This window comes from Eulemur rufifrons, chromosome 1 (assembly GCF_041146395.1).
Source record: "Eulemur rufifrons isolate Redbay chromosome 1, OSU_ERuf_1, whole genome shotgun sequence".
Lineage (NCBI taxonomy): Eukaryota > Metazoa > Chordata > Mammalia > Primates > Lemuridae > Eulemur > Eulemur rufifrons.
The window spans coordinates 76,069,020-76,086,377 of record NC_090983.1 but is presented as its reverse complement, the minus strand read 5'-3'; positions in this window follow the sequence as shown (position 1 = coordinate 76,086,377).

Below are 17,358 nucleotides of genomic sequence, written 5' to 3'. Positions count from 1 at the left end.
AAAAAAATTTGAAAAGTGCTATATTTTGACAAAGTGATCTTGAAAATTAATATAAGCTGAACTTTGCAAATTTTCAGGTAATTTAAATCCTTCTAATTTGGAGAAAAGTATAAATATTAATATATTATAAGAAAAATTAGGATTCAAAGATTTTCAATATGAGACTATAACATTTTTTATACTGCTTTGATTTAACCTTCAAATGTCATGCCTTTTCTTAAATATAATATAATAACAAATTATCTTAAAATATTTTACAAATTTTATATGTAATATTTGCATGACTTATAATGTGTATAATTTATTTGTAACATAGTTAGCTTTTAGGTACTTAGATATTCTTTTAAAATATTTATGAAATTTATATAGAAAAGTAATGTTTATATGTAACATATATTTCCAATGCACATAGAATAAAAAATAGCACCTTAATATATTCCCACCATATTTTCAAATGTTGATGTTTGTCTTAGGCAAAATCTGAAATATTTTAGCATAAAATAATATTAGTTTTCATTGTGAATATGTGAGAACTGTGCTCTGTATATTTTAACTTGAGTCCTAACATGACTAAATAAGCATGACTTTCCCTGTCTCCCTTCTATTTCCAGACCACTTCAGAGCCCTGTGATGCTCTTCAGCCTCAACTTTGTCTTTTGAAAGGACTTTTTGTTAATTTATTTTATTTTCATAATTTTGGTTATTTTTACTTTCCATTGTACTTCAGTAAAATATTTTGAGATTTTCAAGGTGAAATACAAAGCAAACTCATGAGAAATCTGCAAGAGTAAGCAGTAAGAGCTGGCATGATGCTTAAGTCCCAAGACTTGGATGTTCTTTCAGACCATTCGCAATAATATTGCTAGAATAAAAATCTAAATCTATGCCATTCTTGAAACCAAAGAACACGCCCATCCTTCTGGTGTTCTTGAGAGTTTTTCTTCTCCACAAAAGAGTGTCATTTTTCTAGATCGCTAAAGTGAAATCTAAGATTAAAGCCAAAACTAATGAAGATATAACTTTAACCATGAGATACAAATACATTTCCAATTGCATGCCTTTATAATTAATTACCAGTTTAGAAAGCCATATTTTTCCATCAGAATAAACTTCAATCATAAGGTGGATAACTGACACAGCAATATAAAATTTGTTGAGCTAACTTACATCTAAAACTACAAGTTTATTCTGGTTAGAAGTAAAATAAAGGCACAGATACGTCCTGGAAAAACATTTCTTGTACACTACCATGTAAATAATATAAATGTATGACAAAATATAGTTAAATTTGCACATTTGAGGTGACGCAATGAATTACTTCTCCAGAGTCCTTTATAACATGAATTCTTTGAATTTATGTCGGGTCCACAGAAACTTAAAAGAAAGAAGAGAATGAAGTGATAGTGAGAGTGAAGGAGGGATATAGGAAGAGAGAAAAGAAAGAAGGAAAATTGATCCATGAAAGAAAGAGCTGAAAGCTAAATAAAATCAAGTATTGCTGTAATTTTGATATAATATATGACAGTTGGTCAGGGTAGATGCTTTTACTACATCAAACTTGGAACCTTAAAACTTATCATTGTAGGGTTATAATTCTGAAAATATTTAACTAGAATTCCTTCTCCAGTCAAATTTGTACACTTTGTTTACCTTATCATAATCTTTATAGAACCTCTCTTAATTTTTATAGCAGTAAATTAGCACAGACATCTGTAACAGAAGGCAGCTCTTCAACAAAATGAAGACATCTGTCTTTTTGAAGAGGGGTGGAGAGCCTACAAGAGGAATGTCGCAACAGGAAAGATTCTTTTGTGCAGGCAGAGCAGAGCAAGGGGTTGGAGTGATTCTGACTTCAGTCTGCTCAATGGGAAGCCAAGGTGGTTATTGTTGTGTCCACACTATTATGAGAAAGCAGGAAAAATTACTTGAGATGACACATACAAGAAATATCCAAGATAGAAGAAGTACTAAGGAAAATATTTCTGTATGAAGCTAGAAATGACTGCATGTCTGGAACCTACTATGAGTTGCATGAAAGATTAGAAAATTAGACAAAAGCTATATATTCACCGTGTTGATCTCCTTCTGATAACACATTATATCGAAAACAAGGTGCTGAGCTGTGTTTAAAACAACACAATAAATAAGCATTCATTGGCTCTGTCCAAAGACATTTTGTTTAAGTGATAGAATTCCTTGTGACCCAATGAAGTTCATTTGTAAGAACTAGATTTTCATGAAAAGTTGTCACAGTAGAAATTGCCTTATAGAGAATATCAGAATTCAAGAGTTTTAAAGGAAAAAGGTACTTTGAAAATCATTTAGTTCATAACTTAAACATGAGAAAATCAAGAGCCAGATTTGTCAAACTTTCCTATTCAGAAATCTCTTAACCACTGGTATAGCTTGATAGATAAGATATTGATATAGTCATGTAAGGTAGACAAAATGCAGATAGAATATTATATATACTCTGTGATTACTGTAACATTTTTTCTATATACTTATATACAATTTTATGATTATTGTAACTTTTCTCTCTCTTTTTATATACATACACCCTTACATATATATACACATGTATATGTGTATATTTGGAATCAATTATAAGTTTCTCCTTTTTTTGACATGGTGTTAACTCTTTAAACAAAAGTTTAGAATTATGCAATAATCCACCTTTCTTTTAAAGTAAATATTTAACCTGATATATTTACCCCACTTTTTTCTATTCATGAATTCTGAATGCCAAAATGGCCCTCCTTTGGAATAACTTACCTCAGTCTTTTTTTTTTTTTTTTTGACCCAGTCTTTTTAAATATAAGTTTTATTAGAATGGATCAGAAGATGGATGTCTTGTAAGTTATGGGTGTCACCTGTTTTCCATTATTCAGACAAATTTTATCTGTCTATATCTGTATCTGTCTATACATATGTTTATATATGTGTATAATTTTTCATAGCCCCAATCTACAATCCTTCCAAATTAAAAATAATAATTTATAATGTTTTATTTAAACATGATTTGATATATTCGAAGCAGTGAGTAGCTCTTTTGTGTCAAGAATATATAGTTCAGCTTATTACAGAATGGATTCAATTCCTATTTCTAACATTATTCACAGTTCTCTTGACTCTATCTGCAATGTTTGGTCCAATCCTATATCTCTTACCTTTGCCTATTAACATCAATAGCACTTCTTTTTATTAGTCTCTTGATACTCCCTGATGTTTTATGTATAATGATGCTTAAATTTAATTGAGCCGTAAGTTTCAGTTTAATTATGAGGCTGTGTGATACCTTCAGCACTTTTCTCTTCTATGACTACTGTAACATTTTCTCTATAATCCCTTTAAAATTCTTCATCTGTTAAAACCCTAGTAGACAAGCCATTTTTAAAACAAAGACTAATTAGAATATTTCAATTATCTTAATGTATTGTTTATATTTTAGCAAAAACCTTTCTTTAAATACACCTTGTGGAATAGCCTAACGCTGGTCTTTCATGGTCTAATTCTTGCTAGACAGTCTTTGACTTGAAAATCAAAGGATGTATATTTAATCATAAAAAGTATCATGTTCCAATTTTGCATAATTTCTTACCCTAGTTTAGCTGTGTTCTTTAACTGATGCTTACTATTTCCACAGTTGGGTATGAGAGCTAATCTGATGACTTAGAGGTATGGGATTTTACATTGCGATAGGTATTCAATCAGCCACTTCACAGTCAAACCTGCAAATCTTCATCTTGTGTAATGTCCACAGGTAAATTTCCAAAACTTTTGATAAATTATCTGGATAACTGATCTTCACATAAATCTGTTTTCTACTCTTGTTGGAGGATGAATATGCAGACATTCAACAAGGATTAGAAGTTTAAATTTTGAGTCTTTAAATCAAACTTTGAAAGTGAAAATGGCTCTGGTAGGAATAATGCTTTCTATGTCTTCTCATGCTATGCTATATTTCAAAATCTACACCACTTCCATTAATCTGTCTAGCTAACTAGATTTGAAGAAATCAATGTAGCAAATAAGTCCTTTACTATTTCTTTCTTAAGAATCACCATTGACATAATTTATTTCTTAAATTTTGCCTGAAGACAGGATTTACAGTGAATTGGATCTTGCTGCAAAAATCTGGAGATAATATTCTATGACTTTTGTGCTAGATAATTTTTATCAATTCATTATTCTTCCCTCACCCTTTGGACATAATGCCCTAAGAATGGATTGAATATGCACGAGTGAAATTCTTGGTGTCTTCAGTTGAGTTCACTAAATGCAGAGACTCAGAGAGGGATTCAATTGCACACAATGCATTGAGGGAGTGTTCATCCGGAAAAGACTGTAAGACAGAGAGAAATTCAATACAAAGTGGGGGACAGGGAACAGTCCAAGCAAGGCTGTAATTGCCGGTAAAGTTAAGCCTTGGCCTGCACCATAATGATATGGCTCTCCTTATAGTTGACCCATCCTGAGTCAAAGGAATTTCAGGTGTTTGTAGCCCAAATAAGTTCCTGTTGGAGGATTTGGAGATGTCATGTAACCTTCCACGTTTCCTCTGTAAGGTGTTTCCTATTAAACTAGATTGTTTCCTAAGACGCTCATGATTATAAGTAGTTACCTACAGAAATTTAAGCGTATAGGGGGAAATCTGAGCAATGTATCAACAGCAACATATACACCTGAATTCTGTTATTTTAAAGCACTGGCTCTCAAAATGTCATTTGTGGAACAGCAGCATCAGCAGATTATGGGAACTTGGTAGAAATGTGAATTCATTGGCCCTACCCCAGACAAAGTAAATCAGGAACTCTGAGATGAGACCCAGATGTCTCTACTTTGAAAAGCACTCCAGGTTACTCTGACGCATGCTAAAGTTTAGGAACCACTGTTTCAATGCAATCTTTGTAAATCCAGAGCAAATATTCTTTGAAAGAATATTGGCCCAACCTATCCCTCTACCAACTTGGAAAATGAAAGAAAGACTCCTGGCTCTATAAATGAGGAATGCTGAAATAAAGAGGAGATAAAAAACAGTGAGATATTAGTATTGATCTCTGAAAATGAGACCCTAAGCCCTGCCTTCTAAGATAAAATGGCAAGAGGAACAGGAATGACAGAAACCCAAAGTGTCTATGGGATATTCCAGAGAAGAGTAAAAGGTTCTCTTGAAGAGAGAATCAAAGTCCACAAACCTTCATAATATCTATAGATTTTCCTACTTAATCGCTACTGCAAAAATCTCTGACATAAATTTACATAAAAACAAAAACCCAAAATCCATGCAAAATTTGTCTGAGTAACTAACATGAGGATCAAAGCTTTATTATTTGACACTTAGTTCCAATTTCAGCAAAGATGGAATAACAGAAAGAAAATGTACTCTCCCATCTTAAGCCAATAGAAATAATGCAAAGTATTTCAAAACAACATTTTCTTTTCGGACATTGGATAACACATAACATAGGACTCTGATTCTGGAAAGAAGGAAACAAATCAAGTTAACCCTATAATGCCCAAGTTTATTTCCTGAAGGCTGTTTCCATGCCAAGTGTACAGAGGTGGAATCCAAACGAAGCCCACAAGTCTTTGTCATGCTGAGTTGAAGAGAGCCACAACTAGAATGTTGTAAGGCAGAGTATAATAAAAGAAGGAGATGCATGGGGAGAGAGTTCTAGAGATCTGCAAAGGGGTCCTCTGACATCTTTGGCTGAGTGCTGATTTTCTGCATATGTGTGAGAGACAAATACATAAGCCTGGGGTTGGGAAGAACAACAGAAGAAAGGACTAGGCAGAAAATTTTCTGGAGCTTGCGCAGTACTGCAAGTAACTCTTTTTCTCATGATCCAGAATTTGAAAAGCCTCACAGGATATCAGATCAAAATTCCAAAGAGCATCCCTTTAATCGTGGGGCTTAGTTCTAAGCTAAAGATTGGTCTGAATCTTCCATAAAAAAACCTTAAAAGCAAGTCTCATGTGGATCCAGCTGAATCCAAGTAATCTAACCGATCTTCAAGAATTACTATGCTGCTATAGTTATGAAAATATTGTAATATTGGTGGTAGGAAAGCAAGATAAGTCAATGATAAAAATAAAGAGTTCAGAAAGACACTTACATATTTATGGTTAATTGACTTTCAACCAAGGTACTAAAGTAATGCAACGGTGAAAAAGTAATCTTTTTAACAAATGGTGGTGGTATAGTTGCCACATTAGTTATTGATTGCTGCATAACAAATTACTACCAATCATAGTGGCTTAAAACAATAATATCTATTATCTCAAAATACAGATTAGGAATTGTGGTTAAATTTAGCTGAGTCAAGGTCTCTCCCAGGCTGCAAGCAAGGTGCCCAATTTGGCTGTTTTTCTCTCAAGACTAAACTAGGAAAGGATTTGTTTCAAGCTCACTTTCATGGTTGCTGGCAAAATTTAGTTCCTCATGGGCTACTGGACAGTTCCATGCCATATTGAAGCTGTATTAATACATTGAGAAAGTACACAACATAGAGTGAGTGGAGAGAGAGAGAGAGAGAGAGAACAAAAAATAAGTTACAGTCTTTTATATGCTTATCATGAGGGTGACATCCCATCACTTTGCCATGTTTCATTCATTAGCAGCAAATCACTAGGTCCAGACCACACTCAATGGAAGGATTTACACAAAGGTGCAATGGCTAGGACACAGAGATTATTAAGAGCTGTTTTACAAACAGCCTACTACAGTCTATCCTCTGGCTCAATGATTCATGTCCCTTCATGTACAAAATACTTTCATCCCTTCTCCAGATTTGCAAAAGTCTTATCCCTTTACAGTAGCACCTTAATGTCTAGAATCACATCATCTCTGTCAGGTCCAGATGTGAATGAAGCACCTCAGGTATAGTTCTTTAGGTACAGCTTCTAAACTGCAGTTCCATTCAATCAATGTATCTGTAAAATTAATGATAAAAGTTTTCTGCCTCTCAAACACTCAATAGATAACAATGGGACAGAAATGGGATAACTGTTATAAATAGCCATCAACATAGGAAACAAAAAGAAAGAAACGCTTACTCTTATCTTTATTTTGGTATTATATGTAGCAATCAACTTGAGGTAGATCATTGACATAAATGCAATCAGCAGAATTATAGAAATTTCAGAAGAAAGTACAGTAGGAAATTTTAATGTTCCTCTCTTAGGCAAAAATTATTTAATTACATGTATTTTTTACATTTATATATCTACAAATGTGTAGATAGGTGTTTGTGTGTATATATAAATATAATATATAGTAATATTTGCATATATATTATATACAATCTCACATATGTATATAAATTAAACTTTATCAAAGTTATAAAACTTCAATACTTACAAAGACATTGTAATGAAAAGGCAAAGACCTTGTGTTGACATGGCCCACTGACACCTTGCTGAGGAAGGATGTGGAAACCAGGCTTTCCTATGCATACCTAGGATAATACCCACTGCCCTATGCTATCAAACCAAGACATGTGTGTACTGCATTCCTCACAACTTCTTGTCCACTCTGCTTGCCTGAGCAGAGTCTTGCCCTTTCAGGTTGCAGGTTCATAGCTGGTGCCATTCTGAGAATTGAACACTGTCTCAGACCCAGTTTGAGGTGACATGGCTATAGCTGCCAATTGTCCAGGAAAAGACAAGAAAGACCAAACTCTCCTAAGAACAATGAGGACAATATTCATTGCCCTACTACAGGCAGCTGTGGGACTAGAGAGTAGCTCACCCAACCCATCACAGCTACCAGTAATTCCCACATGGACTAGGTTCCTGTGAGTTGCTCCACCACCACTACTGACATCACCCACATCACACAAGCTGCCCAGGGGCCTGAGACTCTGCCCAAATACCCAGTCCATTACTCCCACTACTAGCTTCTGAGCAAGATACCTTGAGGCCCAAGAATAAGTCCTCCAGGACCCACTAATACCAGTGCTGCTCTTGGGTCTTAAAACAGGCACATTCAGCCCACCACTGCCACCACCAGGGGAAAAAAAACTGGCTCAGATGACACCCAAGTCCCCAGCAAAACTTCACCACAGCCTCAACTAATAACTATATTCTAAGCCACCAAGGAAATCACAGATACCAATGATCCTGTGTATTTCTGACAAATCATATAAGAATCACACTACCACTGGCACTCAAGATCAAAGGTTTCCTACTCAACCAACAACATATATACATCTTCAAGAAAAATTCTCCCCTATGAAAGAAATTTCAATAATTAGAAGAAGTGACTGCTACATCAGATACATGGATAACAATAAAAAGACACTGGAAATATAAAAAAAGCAAAGGATTATGACACTACCAGAGGATCACAATGATTGTCCAGCAACAGATCCCAATCAAAAAGAATTCTTCAAAATGCCAAAGAATTCAGTTCATTCATTCATTCATCAAAGAATTGATTTTAAAGAAGCTCAGTGAGATGCAAGAGAAATTTGAAAACCAATACAAAATCAGAAAATCAATTCAGGATATAAATGAGAAATTTAACAGGGAGATAGGTATCTGAAAAACAGCCAAAGAAAAATTCTGCAACTGAAAATTTCATTGAAGGAAATACAAAACACATTCAATAGCTTCAAGACTAGACTTGACCAAGCAGAAGAAAGAATCTCACAACTTGAAGATACGTCTTTTGAAATAATCCAATCAGATAAAAATAAGAAAAAAAAATTTTAAAGAATGAACAAAGCATTTGAGATTCCAGAACTGCATAATAAGACCAAACTTTTGAGTTACTGGTATTCCTGAGGGGGAAGAAAGATCAAAAAGTTTACAAAACCTATTTAAGAAAATAATCAATGAAAAACTCCCAATTCTAGGAAAAGAGTTATACATCCAGATATAGCAAGCCTCAAAATCCCCAGGCAGATATATTGTAAAAAGGACTTCACCATACCATCTTATATTTAGAATGTTTAAAGTTAAAGTAAAAGAAAGAATTTTAAAATTAGCAAGAGAAAAGTGTCTAGTCACCTTTAAAGGAAACCACATCAGACTAACAATGGATTTCTCATCAGAAATGTTACAGGTTAGAAGAGAATGGGATAACATTTTCAAAGTGCTAGGGAAAAAAAAACTATCAGCCAAAAATTTTATGTCCTATAAGAATAAGCTTCATAAATGAAGAAGAAAGTCTTTCCCAGACAAGCAAATGCTGAGGGAATGTGACACCACTAGATTGGCCCTACAGAAAATTCTCAAAGAGGTCTTTAACATGGAAATAAAAGGTCAATATTCACCATCATGAAAACACATAGAAATATAACTCACAGATCTTATAAAATAATCACATAAAAGAGGAAGAAAAAGGAATCAAATGACAACATCACAGAATTTCATCAAACCACAAAGACAAAAAGATAGAGAAAAAGAAAGAATTTATAGAACAACTAGAAAGCAATTAACAATATGACAGAAATAAAGCCTCACATATCAATATTAACCTGAATTTAAATGGGTTAAATGTTCCACTCAGAAGATATAGAGTGGCAGAATGGATTCAAAAATGATCCAAGTATCTGCTGCTTAGTAGAAACTCACCTTACCCATAAAGACACAAATAAACTTAAAGTGGTGGAAAAAGATATCACACACAAATGGAAACCAAATGAGAGCAGGAGTAGCTGTACTTATATCAGACAAAACAGACTTTAAATCAAAATCAGTAAAAAAAAAGTCATTATATAATGATAAAGTGATCGATCAGCAAGAGGATATGATGATCCTAAATATATATGTGCACAGCAATAGAGCTCCCAAGATTCACTAGACCTAAAGAGGTAAGACAGCAATATGATAATAGTGGAGGACTTCAACACCACACTCACAACACTAGACAAATCATCAAGGCAGAAAATCCAACAGAGCAACATTGGACTTAAATTGGATCTTAGGTCAAATAGAATTTAACAGACACTTACAGATTAGTGTATCCACCTGACAACTGCAGAATATACATTCCTTTTACTAGCACATGGAACATTCTCCAAGATAGACCATGTTGGGCTACAAAACAAGTCTTAACAAATTTTGAAAAATCAAAATCATATCAAGTATCTTCTCAGACCACAGTGGAATAAAGCTAGAAATCAATATGAAAAGGAACTTCAGAAACTATGCAAATATATTAAACAGTGTGTTCCTGAATGACCACTGAGTCAATGAAGAAATTAAGATAGAAATTTAAAAAAAAAAATTTTAATAAATGAAAATAAAAACACCAACATACCAAAACTTGTTGGATACAGAAAAAGCATGTAAGAGGGAAATTTATAGCATTAAATGCTTACATGAAAAAAGTAGAAAGATCAAATTAACATCCTAACTTCATTTCCCAAGGAATGAGAAAAACAAGAACAAACCAAACCCAAAGTTAGTAGAGTCAACAAAATAGCAAAGGTCAGTGAAGAACTACAGGAAATAGAGACCAAAAAAATAACACAAATACAAAGGATCAATGAAATGAAAAGTTGGTTCTTGGAAAAGATAAAAAAAAAATTAGTAACCCATCAGCTAGGCTAACCAAGTAAAGAAAGAAAATCCAAATAAAAAGAATCAGAATTTAAAAAAGAAACATTACAACTGAAACCACAAAAACACAAAAATTCATCAGAGGCTATTATGAACAAATATATACTTCATAAAATAGAAAACCTAGAGGAAGTTAATACATTTCTGGAAACATACAAACTCCCAAGATTGAAACAGAACAAAACAGAACTCTTGAAGAGTCCAATAATGAACAGTGAGATTGAATCAGTAATGAAAAATATCTCAACAAGAACAACAAAAAGCCCAGGACCAGAGGGATTCACAGCTGAATTCTACCAATTGTTGAAAGAAGAACTAATATAAATCTTCCTGAAACTGTTTTAAAAACTCAAGGAGGAGGCACTTTTCCCCAATTCAGTCTATGAGATTAGTATCATCCTGACATCCAAATTAAAACAAGGACACAACAAAAAAAGAAAACTGTACACCAGTATCCTTGATTAACAAAGATGTAAAAATCTTAAACATAATGCTAGCAAATCGAATCCACCAGCACATCAAAAAGATAATACACCATGATCAAGTGAGTTTTATCCCAGGGATCCAAGGATGGTTCAATATATGCAAATTAATAAATGTGATACATCACATAAACAGAATTAAGAACAAAAACCGTATGATCATCTAAATAGACATAGAAAAATCATTCATAAAATTCAGTGTCTTTCATGATAAAAATCCTCAACAAACTAGGCATTAAAGGAACCTCAAAATAATAAAGGCTACATATGACAAACCCACAGCCAACATCATTCTTAATGGGGAGAAGTTGAAAGCATTCTCCCTAAGAGCTGGAACAAGACAAGGATACCCACTTTCACCACTTTTATTCAACACAGTACTGTAAGTCCTCACCAGAGCAATCAAACAAGAGGAGAAAAAGACATCCAAATTTGAAAAGAGGAAATCAAGTTGTCCTTGTTGAATGATGCTATGAACTTATATTTAGAAAGTGCTAAAGACTCCACCAAAAAACTCTTAGATTTGATAAGTGAATTCAGGAAAGTTTCAGGATACAAAATCAATGCACAGAAATCAGTAGCATTTCTATACACCAGTAACATTCTAGTCAAGAACCAAATGAAGATTGCCCTCGATCCCATTACCATAGTTGCAAAAAACAAAACAAAGCAAACAAATAAACAAACAAAAACCCTTAGGAATGTATTTAATGAAGGAAGAGAAAGATCTCTACAAAGAAAACTACAAAACACTGATGAAAGAAATTGCAGATGACATGAGCAAATTGAAAAACATCCCATGTTCCTGGATTGACAGAATAAATATCATTAAAATGATCATATTGGGTAAAGCAATTTACAGGTTCAATGTAATCCCTACCAAAATACCAACATCAATTTTCACAGATTCAGAAAAAACAAATCTAAAATACATACAAAATCAAAAAAAGAGCCTCAATAACCAAAACAATCTTGAGCAAAAAGACGAAAGCTGGGGCATCACATTGCCTGCCTTCAAATTATACTACAAGACTATAGTAAGCAAAATAGCATGGTACTGGTCTAAAAATAGACACATAAATCAATGGAACAGAACAGAAAACCCAGAAATAAAGTCACATCCTTATAGCCAACTGATCTTTGACAAAGCTGACAAGAACATAACACTGGGAAAAGGACAATCTTTTCAATAAATGGTGATAGGAAAATTGGATTGCCATATGGATGGAACTGGAGGCCATTAGCTTACGTGAAACAATCCAGACACAGAAATTCTTTATAAAGATAGCAATTATATTAGAACAAAAAGATATTTCAGATGGATTGCAGATCTTAATGTGAATGTAAAGCAATTAAGTTTTAAGAAAACAGAAGAACATCTTCATGAGTTTATAGCAAACTGAGAATTTTTTGCAGGACTCAAAAGTGCTAACTATAAAATAAAATATTGAGTAATTGGAAAATAATTAACAATATCTTAATCAAAAGTATTTGTGGGTAAAATATAGATTTAGAGAATCTAAATTTAGAGAATATATTTGCAAAACACACTTCTAGCAAAATATGGTTATACAGAATGCGGAATATATAAAAAATTAATAATAAGAAAAAAAACCCATCTTAAATAAATTAGTTAAGACTTAAACACTGAATAATTACAAAAGAAATATCCATACAGCCAGCAAAAGTAAGAAAAAATATTCAATTTCACTTTCATTTTAGTTAATGTAGAAGTATGAAATAAAACCATATTAATATACCACTACTCACTAACTGTAATGGCTAAAATTAAAAAGGCAGAAAATGCTAAGTGTGGACAAGGGTAGAACAACTGAAAATTCTGATAAACTGCTGGTGGAAACAAAGTAATAGAACTTGTATAACAGTTTGACATTATCTATTTTAGCCAGCCAGATATACTGTAGGAACCAGTGTATTAGTTGTCTTAGGTTGCCATCACAAAATAACGTAGACTGAGTGGCTTAAACAACAGAAATTTATTTTCTCACAGTTCTGGAGATTAGAAGTCCAAGATCAAAGTGCCAGCAAAGTTAATGGGTGATGACAGCTCTCCCTTTGGGTTGCCTTCTCGTTGTGTGTTCACATGGCCCTATTTGGGTGCATGCACCTGAAAAGAGGGAGAACAAGCTCTGTGGTGTCTCTTCTTATGAGGACACTGGCCCTATCAGATCAGGGCTCCACCTTACAACTTCATTTAACCTTAGTTACTTCCTTAGAGGACCTTCTCCAAATATAGTCACAATGAGGTTTAGACCTTCAGCAATGAATTTTAGGGGGCACCAACATTCAGTCTATAACATTCCATCCCTGGCCTTCTAAAATCCATGTTCTTCTCACATGCAAAATGTATTCATTCCACCCCAACAACCAAAATAATCCTGACTCATTCCAGCATCAACTCTAATATCTAATGTCCACAGTCTCATCTAAATACCATCTAAATCAAATATGGGTGAGACTTCTGGTATGATTTACTTTGAGGCAAAATTCCTCTCCAGCTGTGAACCCATGAAACCAGACAAGTTAGAGGTTTTCAGAACACAATGGTGGGATAAGCCTAGGATAGACATTCCCATTCCAAAGTAAAGAACTAAGAAGGGAAAAAAGAAGAAACAGGTCTCAAACAAGTGGAAAACCAAGCAAGGCAAATTCATTAGATCTTAATGCTTGAGAATAATCTTTTGGTTTGCTGTCCCACCATCCAGAACCCCTGGGGAAGAAGCCCTGCCTCCATGAGCTCTAGGCAGTGGTCCTCCCTGGTTCTGTGAACAGGATGGCAGATCACTCCTATGATTAGGTTATGTTAAATGGCAAAAGGGAGTAAAATTTTCAGACATAATTTAGATCTTTAATCAGTTTACTAAGTTAATAAAAAGTCAGATTATTATGTCTGGTCCTAATATAATCAGAGGAAACTGTAAAGGAAAATGAAAATCTCAGCCTTCTTCTCCAAAACTTCAAATACAAAGGGAAGGTCAGGCCTGGAGGCTGAGTCACACAGCACCCCCTTTCAAATAAATAGCTGTTACTAACATTATGCATTCGCCAGATCCCCACAGAAAGGTAAAAGGCCCCAGGCACCTATGAAGGACTGCCCCCACGGGTCATTCATAAGTAAATTCTCTGCTGGCTTCCCATAAACAAGGACATGCCAATTGTAACTTTAGGTCTGCAGTCTGTTCTGTTCAATTCCACACTGATAATGCTGATTACAAGCTTATCATCCCAGGCACAGGGCAGAAACAAGACTCCATCTACCCAGAACTTCTATGTAATTGATTCTGTCTTTACTTCCTTTTTCTCCTGTGACAGTCACCTTGTCTTATGTAAAATGCAGATTTCCTGGATACTAACTAAAGTAACACACAAATGTAACTATTTGTCTTACTGCCTACCTGCCTCTCTTTCTACATACCTCTCCCTGTTCTCCACTTAAGGAGAGGTATAAATACTAAACCTCCTGAAAACCTCTTTGGAAAAATCAGTCTCAGATGCATCTGTGGCTCACATTGTTCCTGGACCTGCCACTCCCTAAACCTGGCTTAATAAACCTGGATTGATTGAGATCCTTGCCTCAGTCACTCATTTTAGCTGTCAAGTCTTTTAAAAGAAGGTGTAGTGGTGCTGTGGCCAGAATATTTGTGAACTCCTTAAATTCATAGGGTTAAATTCAAACCCCAAGGTGATGGTACTAGGAAGTGGGACTTTTGAGAGGTGATTGTGTCATGAAGGTGGGGCCCTTATGACTGGTATTAGTGACCTAATAAAAGAGACTTTGGAGACTTCTTTTGCCCCTTATGCTATGTGAGGTTAGAGTGAGAAGATGGTCATCTATGAGCCAGGAGTTGTGCCCACTAGGCACCAAATCTGCAATGGCCTTGATCTTGGACTTCCTAGACCTCAGAACTGTGAGAAATAAATTTCTGTTGTTTAAAAACCACTCAGTTTAGGGTGTTTTAACATAGCTGTCCAATTACACCAACACAAATGATCAGAGTCAAGAAGTTGGAGAGATTCCAAGCAGCAGAGATGCTCTCCCTTTGGCCTGGAAGAAGCAAACAGCCCTGTTTCAGACAGAATCACATGGCAGAGAACAGTGAGCAGCTTCTTGCAGCTGAGGACTATAGTCCTACAACTTCAAGCAACTGAATCCTGGCAACAATCCTTGAAGACAACCTCAAAGTTCAGATCAGATCATAGCCCCAAATGATACCTTGCTTTTATCCTATTAAGAATCTAAACAAAGGACCCAACTAAGCAGTGGCAGGAATCCTGACTATGGAGATTGTATTCTACCCTTCGGAAATATAAGGCAATAAACTTGCATTTCCTTAAACCATTAAAATTGTGATCATTTGTTTTACAACAATAGAAAACTAACATATATGACTTCTTACATTTATTATTGTTAATAAAGAGATAAATCTGTTTTAAGATACATGCATATATTCTCAAATCCCAACAGTGCCAATGCAAAAAAATGATAGAAATTCATGAAAACAGGCTTGCCATACATAGAACATTTAATAAACTATTGTTTTACTCAATTGTCCCTACAAGGTAACTAGGAGGACTGAGAGTATTGATAAAGCTTTCCAAATCACATGCACAGTCACTGAACTTACATATTATAATGAACGCTGATTAAAATATAGAACTTAAAAGAAGTCCATTGCTTAATTTAGTGTACAGAAAAAAATGTCTATAAGAATAATAACATTGCACATTTTTATCAATACCTAATACCCCTAAAAGATTCCCTAGAAACACTGCAGCACTATCCAAAAAAAACAAATTTTACTTTCATGATATCTCACTCTCCAATTTTTACTATTAAATTTCTCTAGAAATCATTGGCTATCTCACATTTTTGTCATGATTAATTCTTCCTTAATGTAATATCTAAAAATAAAATAGTTGGATGAATAGTGTGATTCTTTTGAAATGGATCTGATAGCTGTCATTGCTAAACTCACTTAAAAATTCACAATTTCAAGATGAAGTGTAGTAAAATCTTGTCATATAATGTTCATGCAATTTTTAAAGAGATGGGAAACAAATTATATTCTTGTGGTACAAAGCATAAGGCACAGAATATGAGGCAAGTAGCAGAATATTAGCATATCTAAGAAAACATGTATAATTTCTAAAAGAATTATAAATTCATAATACAGGCTTCAGAGAATAAAACTTGACAAAATACCCCCCTTTGTTGAGACTATGCTGGAGTGAATAAAATCCCTGTATAGGGATCTGGATTTTTTAAAAGAATGAGACACATTAATGTGAATCTTGACATTACAACTTTCTGGGGGGGGGGGGGACAAAACAGACTGATAACCTAAGGCTAAGCCATGTAGCTTTCCTTTCCTTTGTTACCCTAATTCTGAAATGTGTGGTTATCAGAATAACTTATCTGGTTCTGATAAGGGACCTTCCTTCCCCAGGCCTGAGTAAGTGTAGAGATCTTGTGCTTTACAGTAGAGCTTTTTGACCCAAAGGGGGGTCTACGAACCTAAAGTACTTGGGAGCTTGGTAGAAATAATCTCAGGACCTGTCTCCAGGCTGCTGAATCAAATGGGGGATTGGTTCAAAGACCTCCCACAGATACCAAAATTTACAGATGGTGAAGTCCCTGATATAAAATGATGTTTTACAATTGATCCTTGAACAATGCAGGAAGAGTGTAGTGGCACCAGCCCATTGCGCAGTGAAAAATCCACTTAAAATTTTGACTCCCTCAAAACTTAGCTACTAATAGGCTACTGTTGACTGGAAGCCTTACCAATAAAATAAACAGTTGAGTAACATATATTTTGTATCTTGTATATATTATATATTGTATTCTCCTAATATATGCTACAAAAAAGAAAATTTTATTAAGAATTTCATAAGGAAGAGAAAATATATTTACTATTCATTAAGTAGCAGTGGATCATCATAAAGGTCTTCACGCTGGTCAAGTGGACTCATGGAGTTGAAACCCTTGTAGATTAAAGGTCAATTGTATTTGCATACAACCCACACACATCCTCCCAGATACTTTGTATCATCTCCAGATTGCTTATTATACCCAATAGAATGTAAGTGCTATTTAAATAATTGTTGTACTATATTGTTTAGGGAATAATGACAAGAAGAAAAAAGGCTGTATGTGTTCAGTCCAGATGCAATTTCTTTTTCCCAATATTTTTGATATACAGATTGTTGAATCCATCGATGTGGAACCCATAGATACACAGGCTGACTGTATATATTTCCACAAAATTCCCAGGCACTCTAG